Source organism: Notolepis coatsorum (assembly GCF_963971535.1).
Source record: "Notolepis coatsorum genome assembly, chromosome: 5".
NCBI classification, from domain to species: Eukaryota; Metazoa; Chordata; class Actinopteri; order Aulopiformes; family Paralepididae; genus Notolepis; species Notolepis coatsorum.
This window is the reverse complement of record NC_140169.1, coordinates 196591819-196609511: the sequence shown is the minus strand read 5'-3', so window position 1 is coordinate 196609511 and position 17693 is coordinate 196591819. Positions and strand designations below refer to the sequence as shown.

The 17693-nt window shown below is 46.2% G+C and overlaps 1 long non-coding RNA gene across 1 annotated transcript; it reads right to left on the bottom strand.

The window, feature by feature from the left end:
* Positions 1 to 14022: 14022 nt before the first annotated feature.
* LOC311228982 lies at positions 14023 to 16636 on the bottom strand. Its single transcript, XR_014619717.1, has 4 exons — positions 16559 to 16636; positions 15644 to 15673; positions 14320 to 14374; positions 14023 to 14071 (listed from the first exon to the last, which is right to left on the bottom strand). It is a non-coding gene; the product is annotated as an uncharacterized lncRNA (long non-coding RNA).
* Between the last annotated feature and the right edge of the window lie 1057 nt (positions 16637 to 17693).

The window sequence follows — 17693 nt, the reverse complement described above, 5'->3', positions numbered from 1 at the left end:
CTGATGAAACGAATCCACACAAATGTACCAAATCGAAGGTTTAATATAGCAAAAGGTATATACAACGTTCACTTAATTACATTTATGATTTGAAATATGAAATATGCACTTTTATGGCAAATGAGTATTCGTAGGTAAATCAACATTGAATGTCCAATCTCTGGTTACGCAGGGAGTAAGTATACAACCTGGAATATTTAGGAAACGATAGCGATGGCACTTAAATGATTATAGCTGGATACACTAAGGGGGGGGGGGGGGGTCCCGCTGGTTGTAAGACAGTAGGAGGGGGGGGTTAGAGAAGCCGCTGGCGGTATCCCATCTGGCCGACGGTGTCTTGGGAGAATTCAAAGTCTTGAACACGGTGCCCACAGATCCTCGGTCCGCAGACGAATACAGCTGGACCCTCTGTGGACGGTAGCTGCCGGTCCACAACGGAGAGACGTGAGGCGACCTCACTGGTGTAGAGCGCCGTCTCACCTGGAGTCCTCTCCGGGGGGTAGTTCCAACACTCCGCAGTGTTGGCCTTTATCCATGGAATAATCAAAGCACCCAAAGCATAATCCAAGCCGTGGAAGGCTCGCCGTCGTCCGGGTAGAGTAATCCAATATACAGGTCCGGTCGCCCTGGCCCGGAGCTCCTCGGATGCAAGCACCACTAGGGGTCTGCCCAGCCTGGTTAAGCGTCCAGATAACGTCAGGAACGATGGGGGTACTGATAACTTTAGAACTCTAACCGAACGATGCACCATACATAAATAGACTATTATTAGCTTAATAGAATACGTCCAACTCGACGGTATAGTGCCAAACTATGACTATTCAGTTATTAATCTACACGATATCTCAATGCCTATTCTGGGCCAAGTAGGCCTTACTACACCACACGTGCGTCGTGGGGAGGCTTTGCGTCTGTCACTCTGTTGGAGGGTAAAGAACTGGACTAAAAAGAAAGTTCTACTTTACTTGCGCCATATATATATGCGCTATGAACAAATAGTACCATTCGTATTTCGCCCGACATATTCCTGCGCGGAACCGGGGCTTGCCACGACATGTTGGGCGGCACGATTGAACTTGGACCTAGGGGTATGGCAACCTGGCGCCAGGTTCTCGTCCAATGGTAGAATGAAACTATTATGGGCTGTTTAGTAGACTAAAGGGATATTCAGTGCATATTGTACAAGGAATATACAGGGGATATCAAACGATATACAAATACAATTAAATATATATATATAAATAAATATACATATTCGGTTTAATCTGATCCTTCACAACAGCCGCCCCCTAATTAGTCCCACCTAATTAGCTAAACAGAGACAGATTAACCGCACTGTCTACCACTCAAGGTCCGCTGTAAGGGTCAGTCAACTCACAAAGTCATGGGGTCATGGTCATCATCGATAGTATCTGGGAGTCGGGGCAGTTCTATGAGCCTCGCCACGGGACGTGTGTAAGTGCGCCCTTGGACGAGTACTTCAGCTGCTCGGACCTTGCCATCGGCACCGGTGATCACTTTGCTTACGCGGCCAGCCGGCCACATAGCTCTGGGTAGTGACTGGTCAATAATCATGACGACTGTTCCTTCTGTCAAATTGTCTCTCTCTTTTACCCACTTCTGGCGGGTCTGTAGAGACGGTAGGTAGTGAAGTAGGAAGCTGCTCCAAAACTTGTCAGCTAGTACTTGGCTGTACCTCCACATTCTTCGGCCGTTCGCTTCTTCAGGCCTGTACATTGTCTGGGGTAGCGCGGGGTCCAACCGCACCATTAGGAGTGTGTTGGGGGTGACTGGGTCGACATCTGCTACATCACTGGAGACGTAACCGAGGGGCTTTGAGTTCAATACTCCCTCGATCTCCGTGAGGACTGTCATTAGGACTTCCTCCGCCACAGTCTGGGCTCCAAGTACGGCGTACAGGGCTGTCTTTATAGAACGTACTTCTCGTTCCCAGGTTCCACCGAAGTGGGGTGCGTTCGGGGGATTAAACTGGAAGTCAATCTGGGATGGAGCGAGGTGGGTCTTAAGTTCTGGGCCCATAGCTTGGAAGCTCTCTCTCAGCTCTCTTTCTCCGCCTTTGAAGTTGGTCCCGTGATCAGACAACAATGTAGACGGTTTTCCTTTCCGTGATGTGAATCTTCGGAAGGCCATAAGGAATGAGTCTGTGCTCATGGTCGGAAGGAGCTCGATATGTATCGCTCTGGTGGTCATGCATTTGAATACAATACCCCACCGCTTCTCGGTGCCTCTTCCTCTCTTTATATACAACGGGCCAAAGCAGTCCATGCCTGTGGAGTGGAATGGCTTGTCGCCGATTCGGAGGCGATAGGGGGGTAAGTCAGCCATCCGTGGTATGCTGGGCTGCGCGCGCCACTTACGGCAGTCTAGACAGGTTCGCTGGAAGCGCCGTACTGCTTCTCTCCCTTGCAATATCCAATAACGACGTCTGATCTCCGCGAAGACTCTCTCTGCTCCTGCGTGGTGTACATCCTCGTCGTATTTCTTTATGATCAGCTCTGTGACCTTGTGTCGGCTGTTCAGGACGATCGGGTACTTAATGTCATCTGGTAGATCGGGGGCTCTCCGCAGGCGACCACCCACTCTGATGAGATTATGGGCGTCACTCTCTGGTGCCAGGTGAATCAGTCTGCTGTCTGATGGGACGGGGTTTCGCCGTCGACCTTCCCTGCTCTGGAGCCAAGGGTTTGTGTCTATAGTGGAGCGAGTCTGTTTTGAAGCGCCAGACTAGTCCTAGTGTCATTTCTTGGGCTTCTCCTGGGATTGTCGCCATCCAGGTCTCGCTGCTGGCAGCCTTGTCCGCGGAGGAGAGGCTGCGCAATACGTGCGGGTCACTGCTGGCCCACTGCCTGAGATCAAAGCCGCCTTTGATCAGGGAGGCGCGTAACTTGATTAGGAGAGCCTCGGCTTCTTCTTGAGTCGAAACGCTTTGTAAACAGTTGTCCACGTAGAAACTGTTCTTCACACTGTGTTGGACCTCTTCATCTGCTGCTGGGTCCTCTGTGACGTGTTTCTGTAGTGCGAATGTAGCACAGCACGGGCTGCATGTGGTTCCGAAGGGGAGTACTTCCCACTGGTAGATGGCTGGGTTCTCATCTCCGGTCCTCTCTCTCCATAGGAACCGTAGCAGAGGCTTGTCCTCCTCTACTAGTCTCACCTGCAAGAACATCCCTTTGATATCCCCGCTGATAGCCACCTTGTCCTGGCGGAAGCGCAGTAGCACGCCTAGTAGGGAGGGGCCGAGTGTGGGGCCGGGCAAGAGCTCTTTATTCAGATTTTGGGATCCGATCTGGTAGCTGCAGTTAAACACAATGCGATCCTTGCCGTTGTGATGGACCTTGTGATGCGGCACGTACCATGATTCGGTCGTCTGATCGGCCTCTTTAATGTCAATCTTTGTTACGTGTCCCGCTGTGATTAGCTTCTCAATCTCAGCGCGGTACACACTCTCTTGAGCGGGGTCTTTGGCTAGGCGCCGCTCCGTGTTCAATAGATAGCGCTCCGTGGCGTCTTTCTTTGCGTGAAAGGTGGGCATTCCCTCTCGCCTCAGGAGTGGAGTTGCGTATCTCATCACTCCGCCGACTGTGACTCTCTTTGTCCCCTGCTCGAGTAGGTTGATGGCGTAAATGTCTTCTTTAGAGCGAATATCTTTCTTTTCGTTCTTAAAGGGCATTGTCTCTAGGGTCCATAGCCTCTCGACATGCTGCAGGAGAGTGGTGTCTTCTTCTGTCGTTCTGGAGTGGAGGCAGCTGGTGGCTGCTGTTCGGTTGAGAGATTTAGCGAGGGGGCCTTGTAGGGTCCACCCTAGGCGGGTCTCGACTGCTGCAGGACAGCCTCGGGGGCCTGTATGGACCCGGTCAATCGGGACTATGAGTTCTGCATGGTCGGAGCCTATCAGCAGGGTCGGGGTAGCGCCGTCTATGAGCGGGATAGGTAATTGGCGCAGGTGCACATATTTATCCATCAACTTGGTGACAGGGTAGGTGTACTGCGATAGTCCTATTTCTTGGCTGGTGAAAGCATTTGTAATCTTGTACCGTCGCTCTGGCTGCCCGTTTGCTGCGATGGTGAAGGAGACATTCTCGCCCTTTATCGTCTTTAAATCTCTTCTTATTGTCCGAATCGTCATTTCGTTCTTGCTCCCCCGCAGTCCCAACTGGGCCGCAGCGGACGCGAGCAGAAGGGTCTTCTCTGACCCGTCATCAAGGACGGCGTAAGTGTCCATGACTTTATCTTGGTAGCTCAATGTCACACGGACTACCTTTAAGAGCACTTGGGCGCCGCTGCTGCTGGCGGGGTCAATGTACATGACACTGCTCCGTGGTGCAGGTGGAGGCTGTCTTCTGTTACTATCGTGTAGTATATCTAGATGGGCTCCATCGCACCGGCTGCACCTTTTCTTTAGGCGGCATTCGGCTGCCATGTGGGGACGCGCACATCGATAACAGCGCCGGTTGGACTTTATCCATTGACTCACTTCTTCTGCATTCATCTTTGTGAATAGGTCACATTGTGACAGCCAGTGTTCTTTCTCACAGTAGGGACACGCTATCTTCCACTTCTCTTTTCTCGAGGGGGTGCTGTGACTCTTACTGCTCGGTACTGACTCTGATTGGTGCATGACAGTCACCGATCTTCTTCCATCATTTATTCTCCTGGGTCCCTCTCTGGAGCTTGGCGTGCTCCGCCCGAATGTATCTAGTCGTAAGCTGCTGACTTCTCTCGCCAGGAAGTCGGCTAGATCAAGGAGGGATGGCTCGGGGCCGTTGGGATCCCGGTAATCTCTCTGCCGCCTAAAGCGCTCCTGTCTTGCGGGTGGCAGCTTCTCCAAAATCCTCTCGACGTTAGAGTTGCCGTATAGCTCATGCATGCCCTTCTCCCGTTGCGCTCCCAGCATCCCTACCAGGGACTGCACTTTGATTGACAGGTCGTCTAGTGAGCGATTGTCTGTGGCTGGGGGTAGGCGATCAATATGCCTTATCTCTTGGATTACGTAATCCCATATACGTCCATATCTCTGGTCCAGCGCCGCTAGGGCCGCTGTGTATGGTGTCGAAGAGGTGGCATAGGCTAGCGCTATATTGTGCGCTCGCGGTACTTTCAGGTGCTTCAGTAATATTGCATACTTGTGGCGTTCATCAGCGACATCCACCATCATTGTCTCTAAGCACATCCGGAGCTCCGTGTACTGTGCTCGACTCTCATAGGCGAAGTCTGGGAATGACGGCGTGGCAATGTATGACGCCGTGGATGGCTGATACATCGGCGAGCGTTGGGGGAGAGACCTCCTGGGCGAGTCCCCTCTTGCGCCTCGCTGTGGGCTGGTACTGACAGGGTACCATGGCCCGCTGGTCCAGGTGCTATTCCTCGGGGCTGGTCGTGCGTCGTGCTCACCCGTGAATAGAGTCGGGGGTCTGTAGCGCAGCGCCGCGGGGGTATAGCCTGGACTGTATGGGACCTCCTGGTCCGGTGGAGTACTGTGCTGTCGTCGGGCTTGGTTCTCCTCCTCTCCCTCTTCTTCCTCTATCAGATCTTCCAGATCCTGTAATCGTTTATTTAGCTTCTCCGCAGTGTATGCCGCTCCTTCCTTGTAGCTGGGTCTCGCTTGGACCGGTCTGTGAAGGGGGTCTGCGGGGGGTATAGGCTCGGTCTGTTGGTCAAGTTCAGGGTCGCTTGCTCGTTGAGGAGACGCTGCCCTTGACTGTTGTCTCGACGAGTTCCTTGAACCCCTGGCGGAGGGGGAGGGTGTTGCCTTGCGGATCAGCTGCTCCATTAGCTGCGCTTGTAACTTGTCGCGCTCGACTTCGCGCTTGGTGAGATCTGCTTCTCTTTGGGCACCGGCAGCGGCGCGCTGGGCGTCGGCCCGGTCTCTTGCCATATTCTCTTCTGTCTGGAGGCGTCTCATCTCCAGGCGTGTGCGCTCTTCTTCGCTCCGTTGTCGCGCTTGGAGTTGTTCGCGCTCGCTAAGCATCTGCGCTTGGAGTCGATCGCGTTCGGTAGAGGCTGTCAGGCTGACGAGGAACGCCTGTTGTAGCATCCTCTCCGCTTCGCTGGGGGAAGGCGGTTGTGGAGGTGAGCCGCTCCTGCGTGAGCCGCTCCTGGGGGTACTCGTTGGGGAGTCCTGGAGCTCTATTTCCTCGGCGCTCTCCTCCTCTTCTTCCGTGCAGAGTTCTCTCTCTGTAGGGTTGTCTTCCTCCCGGGGCTGGTCGGGAACTACTTCTTGGGTAGTGGCGGGGGGTAAAGGCATGTCCGCTCCCTCCTGGTCCCCACCGTGAGCTTGGTCAGTTACATTAGGACCTACTAGGGCCTCTGTGGTCGGGGAAACCTGGTCGTTAAGGTCAGACATAATTTTACTTTCTACTTTTACCGCGTTTACCGTTTGTCGAAGGCTAGGTAGTTGACTGACAGTGTAAGCCTCTAAGTACTGAGGTGTCTGTCGTCTGCGCCGCGGGCGTTCTAGGTTAGGAGGATCGTTTCGTGGAGTGTTCATCATAGGCCATTTCAATATTAATAACACTATATTAATATTACACTAGTTACCCTCCGGCTCGAAGGACCAATTGTAACTGAGGGGTACAATTCCCTGACTGTATTGTTAGATATGATATTTAATACCACTACCTCTTGTACTTTAACTTCTGGCCATCCGGTACATGATATAAGTATGATGAACACTTTCCCACCTGATGAAACGAATCCACACAAATGTACCAAATCGAAGGTTTAATATAGCAAAAGGTATATACAACGTTCACTTAATTACATTTATGATTTGAAATATGAAATATGCACTTTTATGGCAAATGAGTATTCGTAGGTAAATCAACATTGAATGTCCAATCTCTGGTTACGCAGGGAGTAAGTATACAACCTGGAATATTTAGGAAACGATTGCGATGGCACTTAAATGATTATAGCTGGATACACTAAGGGGGGGGGGGGGGGTCCCGCTGGTTGTAAGACAGTAGGAGGGGGGGGGTTAGAGAAGCCGCTGGCGGTATCCCATCTGGCCGACGGTGTCTTGGGAGAATTCAAAGTCTTGAACACGGTGCCCACAGATCCTCGGTCCGCAGACGAATACAGCTGGACCCTCTGTGGACGGTAGCTGCCGGTCCACAACGGAGAGACGTGAGGCGACCTCACTGGTGTAGAGCGCCGTCTCACCTGGAGTCCTCTCCGGGGGGTAGTTCCAACACTCCGCAGTGTTGGCCTTTATCCATGGAATAATCAAAGCACCCAAAGCATAATCCAAGCCGTGGAAGGCTCGCCGTCGTCCGGGTAGAGTAATCCAATATACAGGTCCGGTCGCCCTGGCCCGGAGCTCCTCGGATGCAAGCACCACTAGGGGTCTGCCCAGCCTGGTTAAGCGTCCAGATAACGTCAGGAACGATGGGGGTACTGATAACTTTAGAACTCTAACCGAACGATGCACCATACATAAATAGACTATTATTAGCTTAATAGAATACGTCCAACTCGACGGTATAGTGCCAAACTATGACTATTCAGTTATTAATCTACACGATATCTCAATGCCTATTCTGGGCCAAGTAGGCCTTACTACACCACACGTGCGTCGTGGGGAGGCTTTGCGTCTGTCACTCTGTTGGAGGGTAAAGAACTGGACTAAAAAGAAAGTTCTACTTTACTTGCGCCATATATATATGCGCTATGAACAAATAGTACCATTCGTATTTCGCCCGACATATTCCTGCGCGGAACCGGGGCTTGCCACGACATGTTGGGCGGCACGATTGAACTTGGACCTAGGGGTATGGCAACCTGGCGCCAGGTTCTCGTCCAATGGTAGAATGAAACTATTATGGGCTGTTTAGTAGACTAAAGGGATATTCAGTGCATATTGTACAAGGAATATACAGGGGATATCAAACGATATACAAATACAATTAAATATATATATATAAATAAATATACATATTCGGTTTAATCTGATCCTTCACAACAGTTACAATCAAACTCCTTCAATAAAGTGACAGAACTTAAAGTTCAGCAGTGAAACACTGTTATTCCACAAGTTTTTCCAAAATTATTACGATGAAACACAGTGAAACACTGTTATTTGGCCGGTTTTTCCTAACTTATTACAATCAAACCCCTTCAATAAAGTTATGCCACTAAAAACTCAGCAGAGAAACACTGTTATTTTACAGATCTTTCCTAAATTGTTACAATCAAACTCCTTCAATAAATTGGCACCACTAAAAGTTATTCAGACAGACACTTTTATTGTACAGATTGTTAGAAACAAAAAGCTTCAAGTGTTAACAAACGCTCAGGATTGTAAAACTGCTTTATTTTGGAAGCAAGTGTGCTGTATAAAACAGATTCAAATGATTTAAAACTTTAGCTTGCAGTGTTTGTTCAAATGTAATGTTTAAGTACAGTATGTAAAGTTAAAAACCTATAGAAGTACAATCTAAACACTATTTATGGATCAATATGCATGGCAGCTGCCACCATTGGTGTGTGAATGTGTGTGAATAGGTGAATGAGAGGCCATACGCGCTTTGGATAAAAGCGCTATTGCTATATAAGTGCAGTCCATTGATCATAACATAATGGCCAAGTAGTAAATTAAACTTTATGTCCACAATTCTGAACTATCACTTCAATGTCATCAGATGATTTCAACTTTTAAAAGCGGAGAAAGCAACATATTGTGTTGTTGAACCGAGGGGGTTGTGGTCAGGTCTACAGTTTTTTAGCTTTACCATTTCAGTTTTATATTGTTTTCCACAATATTCTCCCGACCCCTGGGGGCTCCATAATATATGTGAACATTATACTGTTTAATTCAGAATCCCAACTATACAGTGTATTACTAAGTAAAAATCAAAACATACCACACCACAAAAGGTCAATGAATCAGTGGCACAAGTGAAGAGCAGATAAGGAACAATCCTCCAGATTGGCAGTAATCAGCTGGATCCTTGGTGCATGGTGCATCTGGGAAAATGAAAAAAAAGGACACTATGATTCACTGGAAAGTCCGGGACTGTACATTAGGAGGGGGTGGGTGGTAGGAAAAAAGATACATACGGTGGGGAGGAGACTGTCTACAGATACACCTGTGTGATGTTGCTACGGAGTTAAGCTAATAAACGTATACTATACTCACAACCACAGCAGGGGACACAACTATTTTGTTACCCTGCCATGTGGCGGACAGACCTCGCAAATGTCACTCGCCCAATAGCCTCCAGCTGCAACCACTCGAGTCCCTGAGTGATGACTGCTTGGCGCCGCCTCGGTAGAAAAAAATCCCTTTTCATGATATTTGGCGCCTCTGATTGGCTCAATTTTGTTTCAATCTGTATGCATCTACAAATCATATTATACCAGGTAGTCAATTCCGTTAGACTGCGAATCAAATTGACGGATCTCCCCAATCAAATTGACGGAAATCCGTCTTGAGACGGAACACTTTAATGCCTGCATTCAACATCGATTATCTATTGTTCAGGATGTAGGAACGTTATACTTTTTCATTCATACAAAAATACAAAAATACCTTCTAGAATATAAGTATGTTTTATCATTTTCTGTAGTAATTCCTAGAACGTGAGTTATAGACCTAAATGCATCGATTGCCGTTTATTCCCTAGACACGCTATATTAAAAAATTCAACTGTATATGATCGTATACGTTATGCGTCATCATGCACGGAGGAAAGGGGGGGGGGGGGCGTTTATAATTACGTGATCGTCAGTAAATGCTTTATGTAGTATGGGTGATATATTGATCAGATGGTTTGCAGTGAAATGAATAAATTGGGCTGAAAATAACCAGGGTATCTGCAGGTTTTTCAGATTTAAGGCTTTAAGACTTTTTAATGCCACTCAGAATTAAATTTAATACCAATTTCACGATAACAAAATGGCAAAAATCATGGGTACTCTCAGTACTAATTCAAGGGTACTACGACTATGCCTGCACCTCATGGTACCAAAGCACCTCAAAGGCACTAAAAACAAGATTACAAACATCACAAAACAAACTGGTCAGACTACTGCTTAACCTCACTCCTAAAACCCACTTTACCCCTGCCCACATTCAAAACCGCTCTTAAAGAGCACCTACGGGAGACTGCAATTCGAAACTGGCCACCGTAAATGTCCACCCCCCCCCCCCTCCTCCTAATGTACAGTCTCATCCCCATCATATATATATAATATTTTCTGTTAGGATCTCTGGGTAACAGTACTGTATATTATTTGCATATCGTATATGTCACAAATGTAACAGTACTACAGTATATACCTGTATGTCATGTATGTCCCTATGCCATAAATGTCATGATGTCATGTATGTTTTTACTGTATTTATTTCTGTATATGTTCGGACAGAGATACGGGATGGTTTGAAAGCTCGGCGTTGCTAATAAATATTTTTAATATTTTTTTATAAACTGCTCAAAGCGGCATTATTTCCGCCGTTGGGTGATCACAGCGCCTGCGCACCATCCCGCATCTCTGTCCGAAACCCTCGTGCAACTGTGAGCACATTTGTAATGTCTCTGTGATACTTGTATAACGAACGGTTCGGCCAGAACCAGTCCTTCAGGGTAAATCTAGGTTGGTTTCCCATTGAGGAGCAAGTGACTGTGGATTCACTCGGTGCAGCACAGTCACGAAAGGGGCTAGTATGGACCCTGATGTAAACAAGACAAACGTCTTTCTCTGGTCTGCATCACCTTAACAATTGTGTGTATTGAGTATTGAGAAATAAAGTTTTCATTCATTCATTCAGCCAGCCGCCGCGCTCACTGGGGCTATTGATAGCGTCAATTAATTGTTGTTGTTGTTGGTACTGCCGAGTCTGAATATCATATATAGCCTGCTGATGATCTCTCTCAAATCCATTCTGAGAACGGAATGCAGTGCCTGCGACGCGGGTCTTGATTGATTGATTGATTGATTGAAAATTGTATTAACAGATCATGCTGGACCTACAAAAGGCCTTTGACACTGTCAATCACTCCATTCTTGATTGAACATTTTATTAACAGATTGCAGAATGGGTACAGTACAGTACAGCTCAATACACACAATTGTTAAGGGGATGCAGACCAGAGAAAGACTTTCGCCTTGGGGGGGGGTCGGGTAGGAGGGGTGGGTGGGTGGGGGACACTGTACAACTGTACAAGCAAAACTGTACATTGGAATATTGACAAAACCATACTTGGTCATTTACTGTACATTGGAGGGGGTTGGGTTACAACACAGGAGCAGAGTATAAACAACAGTACAGGAATGAGAAACAGTACTGTACTGTTGTTTATACTTTGCTCCTGTGTTGTAACCCAACCCCCTCCAATGTACAGTAAATTACCAAGTATGGTTGTCAATATTCCAATGTACAGTTGTACAGTGTCCCCCACCCACCCACCCCTCCTACCCGACCCCCCCCCCCCCCCCCCCCCAACCACCTCCAATGTACAGTCCCCCCCCCCCCCACCTACCCAACCTCCTCCAATGTACAGTTTCTACGTCAAATGTATATACTCTCTTTTCTGGACTCTTTTTGTATCACAAACAATACTGTATTTGCAAATCTGGTATGTCATAAATGTATAGATGTAGCAGTACTGTCTATCTGTATGTCGTGTATGTCATATGTTATGATGAATTGAAAATGGGGGACCCTGATGTAAACAAGACAAAAGTCTTTCTCTGGTCTGCATCCCCTTAACAATTGTGTGTATTGAGCTGTACTGTACTGTACCCATTCTGCAATCTGTTAATAAAATGTTCAATCAAGAATGGAGTGATTGACAGTGTCAAATGCCTTTTGTAGGTCCAGCATGATCTGTTAATACAATTTTCAATCAATCAATCAATCAATCAATCAATCAATCAATCAATCAATCAATCAATCAATCAATCAAGAATGGAGTGATTGACAGTGTCAAATGCCTTTTGTAGGTCCAGCATGATCTGTTAATACAATTTTCAATCAATCAATCAATCAATCAATCAATCAATCAATCAATCAATCAATCAATCAATCAAGACCCTCGTCGCGGGCACTGCATTCCGTTCTCAGAATGGATTTGGAATGGATTTTATTCTATTTTTACTTCTCCACTGTACTATAACTATGTCTTCTACTACCTGTACCTCCCCTCCCCCCGGCCCTCCCCATGCTGCTGAATTTATATTATTTTATGAATACAACGTTTAATGTTCGTTAACGTAGAGAAACGTCAGACGTAATTCGAGATACGTCAGACGTACTTCGAGATACTTCCGTACTTTCCGCCAATCAGCGCATTGCCCTGTCACAGGAGTAATAGTCCTGTGGCAGGGCGGAAGTTCCAATCTGGACCGAGGCTCCGAGTCTGCAGCTCGACCCTACTCGCGAGATCTGGCGGTCAAAGCATGGCGGGCAATAACCCTTTACAGCGTGGATGTGTTAATAATGATTTGAAGATGTTTACACTTTTTTTTACAACCCTACTGTTCTCCCAAGAATTAAATAAAGGTTTGATGATGATGACATAGAAGAGAGATATAGATAGAGTGGGTGTGTTTGTGTTTGTACATGGAAGTTATACTCACATCAGCTTAAGGGAGATGCCATCCATGTCAATTCAGCATAGGATGATTCAGATGGCCTTGTGGTCAGCAGGGTCCCCCTCTGGCTGCTGGCCTCTGGTAGAGGTGTAGATCACCAGTGTCATCCCTCTGAGAACACAATTAGACTTTAGACAGTGGCTTGCGAGCACGATGAGCCTCATTTCTTTATTTTGTGATTGCTCTATCTATCTGATCTTATTACAAAATACTTGCCTCCTAGATCACTAAATGCGGGGCTCCTATCCTATTGAACATATTTTACTTTGTGTGTTTATTTTAACAATAATTTGTGATGCCATCACACAAACTGGCATTTAAATGGTAAAATTTCAAAAAGTCCTGCACCAGAATGCAGGAAATTAAGTTTTTGTAACAAAATAATTGTGTGTGTGTGTGTGTGTGCGTGTGTGTGTGTGTGTGTGAGAGAGAGAGAGAGAGAGAGAGAATGATGGACAATTGCTTGCTGTGTGAGAGAGAGAGAGAGAGAGAGAGAGAGAGAGAGAGATAGAGATTAAGTACATTTGCTGAAATACAGTTGTTCTTAATTTTCTCACTTGCTATGTGAGAATGTTAGTTATTATGTTCTCAATGCCCTTGCATTGTATGAGTTGTGTGGACGCGTTTGCTAGTTCTAGTGCTATCCCTTTGTACATTGTGGCTGTGTCTGACAAAAGTTAACAATAAATAATGGTATTAGGAATACATTTGCCTCCTGCGTGAACTGTGCATAGCTGAATAGACTGTATTTTAACACCGGTCATATGGTGGTACTTGGAGAGCCAGCTACATTCTCAGGTGGTACTTGGTGTAAAAAGTTTGAGAACCACTGATCTATCATGTATAAAATTCAACTCACAATTCTACATGGGCTTCAGGTGGTGGTCTGCGTCTTCAGGTGGTGACATACTTCCCGCAACTGGCGAAGAATCTCTGAAATATTGGATTGTTTGACAGTGACACACAACAGAATATTATTTTATGCCTGAATTTCCCCAAAATGGCTAATTGGACAGCACTTCTCCACCATCAGTGGCTATACGTGTCAGATAGGTGCAGATAGGAGAATCTGTCTGAATGACAAAGAAATCGCTTAACTCTCCCTCCCTCGGCCGCTATTGGCGCGACGGTGTAGCGGTCATTCCTATATGGCTATGACTATGAGCCCAGATGCAACGAGTAATTGTCTACTCAAAATCAACTAAGTGTCATGATTACGTCATTACAACCTGGGACTTGGATGGGAGAGCAGGAAAGATCCAATGTCTTCAGTCAAAAATCCGCCAATCAATGCAAAGGTAAACATACGTCTTTAGAGACGTTTTATATAAGAATAAACACCAGTGAACTTGTGTATAAAATTCAACTCACACTACAGGCAGTCTCTGCCTGCGTGCAACTGCTGGTCTCTGGTGGTAATTCAGGAATGGCTTCAAGTTCCTCTGGCGAAGAATCTCTGAAATATTGAATACGACAATAAAAATGTTATGCCAGTGAGAGAGGGAGACGGAGATAGAGGGAGAGACAGACATAGCACTGCTGTGTCATCAAATGACAAAGGCTTTGGCAATGTAGGTGTTGTGTGAAGTGGAGGGGGTCGAGGTGAGAGAGACAGAAAGACAGAGATGAAAACACAGATAAAGGTGTGAAGTTTGAAGTGGGGTGAGAGAGACAGACAATATTGAATTGAAAGATAATACTTACTGAGCTGAATCAATGGCAGTGTGGTAATAGGGGCTGGAGTTATACATTGGCATTCCTAGAGAAAGAGCAACATAATTAACAAAATAAGGAAAAAATAAGCACCATCAAAGTAGTTATCAATGAGCACCATATAACCTACAGTAGCAAGTGTACCTAGCTCCATATACCTAGCGCATGTCTGGTGGTAAAAACAAAACATGATTTGAGAATGTGTTAGTTAACTCACACAGTGAGTGGTGTCAGGAGAACTGCCTCTCCCTGAACGTCAGCAAAACAAAAGAGATGATTGTGGACTTCAGGAGGTCGGGGGTCAAGGACTACAGCCCCCTCAGCATCGACGGGGCACCAGTTGAGAGAGTGAACAGTTTCAAGTACCTCGGAGCCCACATATCCGAGGACTTGACATGGACCACACACATTGACAGTGTTGTGAAGAAGGCACGACAACGCCTCTACTTCCTCAGGCGCCTAAGGAAGTTCCAAGTCAGTCAGAAGATCCTTAGGAACTTCTACTCATGTACAATAGAGAGCATCCTGACCGGCAACATCACCTCCTGGTTTGGGAATAGCACTGCACAAGACCGTAGCAGACTACAAAGAGTGACACGTTCAGCCGAACGCACAATTAGAGGGGGGCTTCCCACCCTCCAGAACATTTACAACAAGCGGTGCAAGGGGAAGGCTAAGAGAATTATTAAGGACTCGAGCCACCCGAACAACTGCCTCTTTGAACTGCTGCCGTCAGGCAAGCGATACCGGAGTCTTAAGGCGAGCACAGAAAGACTCAGAAGGAGCTTCTATCCCCAGGCCATCAGGCTGCTAAACGAACAATAATCGCTAAACGAACAATAATCACTATGCAACAACCATCAAATGCACACAGCACACACACCCACACGCACACACTCACTCAAACAAACAACACACTGCAGCACCCACTCTCCACACTTTAGATCACACAAACACACTTACACTTTATATTTATTGATAAAGGATTTGCACTACAACTCGTACACCTACTGTGAATTGTACCTAAACTGCACCTCGTCCATTTATGCCTTGCACTATATAGTATTGTATATTAGTACACTGCACAGTATTGTATATTGTATGGTAACTACGTCTACGAACATTGTACATATGTCTAAACTGAACACTGTGACCTCTTTTTTTACTTCTAATTTTTACTATGTTTTTATTTCATACTTATCTTGTCATGCACAGTCTCTGGAGCGCAACAGTAAGAAGCATTTTGTACAAAAGTATTCTGTACTTCTGTATGACAACTATTAAAGAAACTTGAAACTTGAAACTTGAAACTCACCTTGATAGCGGCGATGATTGCCAGCGAATTCTAAAAAGAAGACGATCAAAATATTTAAAAAACCTTGTATGCAATTTATCAAGACTGTGTATATTATATATATATGTTTAGAGTAGCAGGAGCTAGAAGTTCAAATATGTCAGTCTTTCAAAGCCCCATTTTTTATATATAACAAAAGGCAGAATGAACATCACTGCCGCCCTGCTGGATTAAATTCTGAATTGCAGGTAGGCCTGAATAAGTATTTACTGTGCAAAATAACCAAAACCAGATAAATAATATCTGTTTTTTTATAAAAGCACAGATCATGTTAATTAAGTATTCTGAGTCTGAGCAGACAGAAAACCATCTTACCCTCAGCAAGGGATTACTTTGTGCTGAAGACCCACAATGCAACACAACAACTGCAAGCTAAAATGCCTCACATACAAAACGAAATAAAATAGAGCCATGGCTGTGTCCCAAGTTTAACACAATTGAACTATAATAAAGTATTTGTTAACACTAGTTACAACAATGCTTATGTAACTATTAAAAACGTACATTTTAATCACGAAACAAAATGGCAGAATAACGTTAGCTAGCATGCTAGCTAGCTAACGTTAGTAGCTATAATAATATGCATCACTATTTGCTCAAACAAGCTCCAAACTATTTGCCACGGCACAGAGATAACATTTAGTCAAACGATAACAGCCCGGTGATGGTATCTGAACGGAATCATACTATTCCCATAAGAACTCACTTACCAGTTAAGTATACCATCTAGCATGTTAGCTAATAATGCTAACAAGCTTCGTTCTAGCCTACTAGTTGCCACCACGGTAATAATTCACAAAGTAGCATGTAGTCAAACGATGACAGCAAGATTATGGTATGTGAATGGCATAATACATAATATTGTCAATGACTTACCAAGGAGTTTGGCTCAGACTATTTGTCAAGCCAGTCAGTGAAGACACCATCCATCGCGCCAAAGTGTTTGAATACCTCAAGTCCCGTGAGATCTTCTAGGTCTCGCGAGTTGCTTAGGACTATACCCTCTCGAAGGGGAGGGGAGGGGGAGGAGGGGAGGGGGAATCTACTAAATTGATTCAACGACAGTTTTTCAAATGTTGAAATGGTATCTGTAATTAAATATTGAATCAACATAGCTTTTTCAACCTCAACCAAAAATAACCAATCTGACTGTACATTGGAGGTGGTTGGGTGGGTGGGGGGGTTGGGTAGGAGGGGTGGGTGGGGGACACTGTACAACTGTTCATAAATATTACAGTGACAGTCCAGTTGAGTTAATGGATGGAGGGGGGGGGGGGGGGGGCGTTGACTTGCAACGGATGGACTATAGTGCAGCAATGCAAGTTCAATTCACAGTTATTACTACAGACCGGTGGCACTCACCTCTGTGGTCATGAAATGTTTCGAGAGGCTGGTCAAGGACCACATTTGTGCCTCCCTCCCCAGTGATATGGACCCTATGCAATTTGCATACAGGACAAACAGGTCCACTGACGACGCGGTCTCCCAGGTACTGCACAGCACCCTCTCTCACCTTGACCGTCAGAAGGGGGGCTATGTGAGACTGTTGTTCATACAGCTCAGCGTTCAACACCATAGTCCCCATCACCAGACTGGTGGACAAGCTGATCGAGCTGGGTCTGAGCTCCGCCCTGAGCGCCTGGGTACTGGACTTTCTGAGTGAAAGACCCCAGGCGGTCAGGGTGGGGGGTCAGACCTCCAACACCATCACCCAATTCAATTTCATCAATTTCATCTCTGTGCGTCAGAGTTAATTTTTTTACAGAGCGCTAGCTGCTCCCTACTTCCAGTCCTTGTGCTAAACTATAGACTATTTGCTTGCTTCCAGCCCTTGTGCTAAGCTATAGCTAGCTGCTCCCTACTGCTTCCAGCCCTTGTGCTAAGCTATATAGCTAGCTGCTCCCTACTGCTTCCAGCCCTTGTGCTAAGCTATAGGCTAGCTGGTCCCTATACTGCTTCCAGCCCTTGTGCTAAGCTATAGCTAGCTGCTCCCTACTGCTTCCAGCCCTTG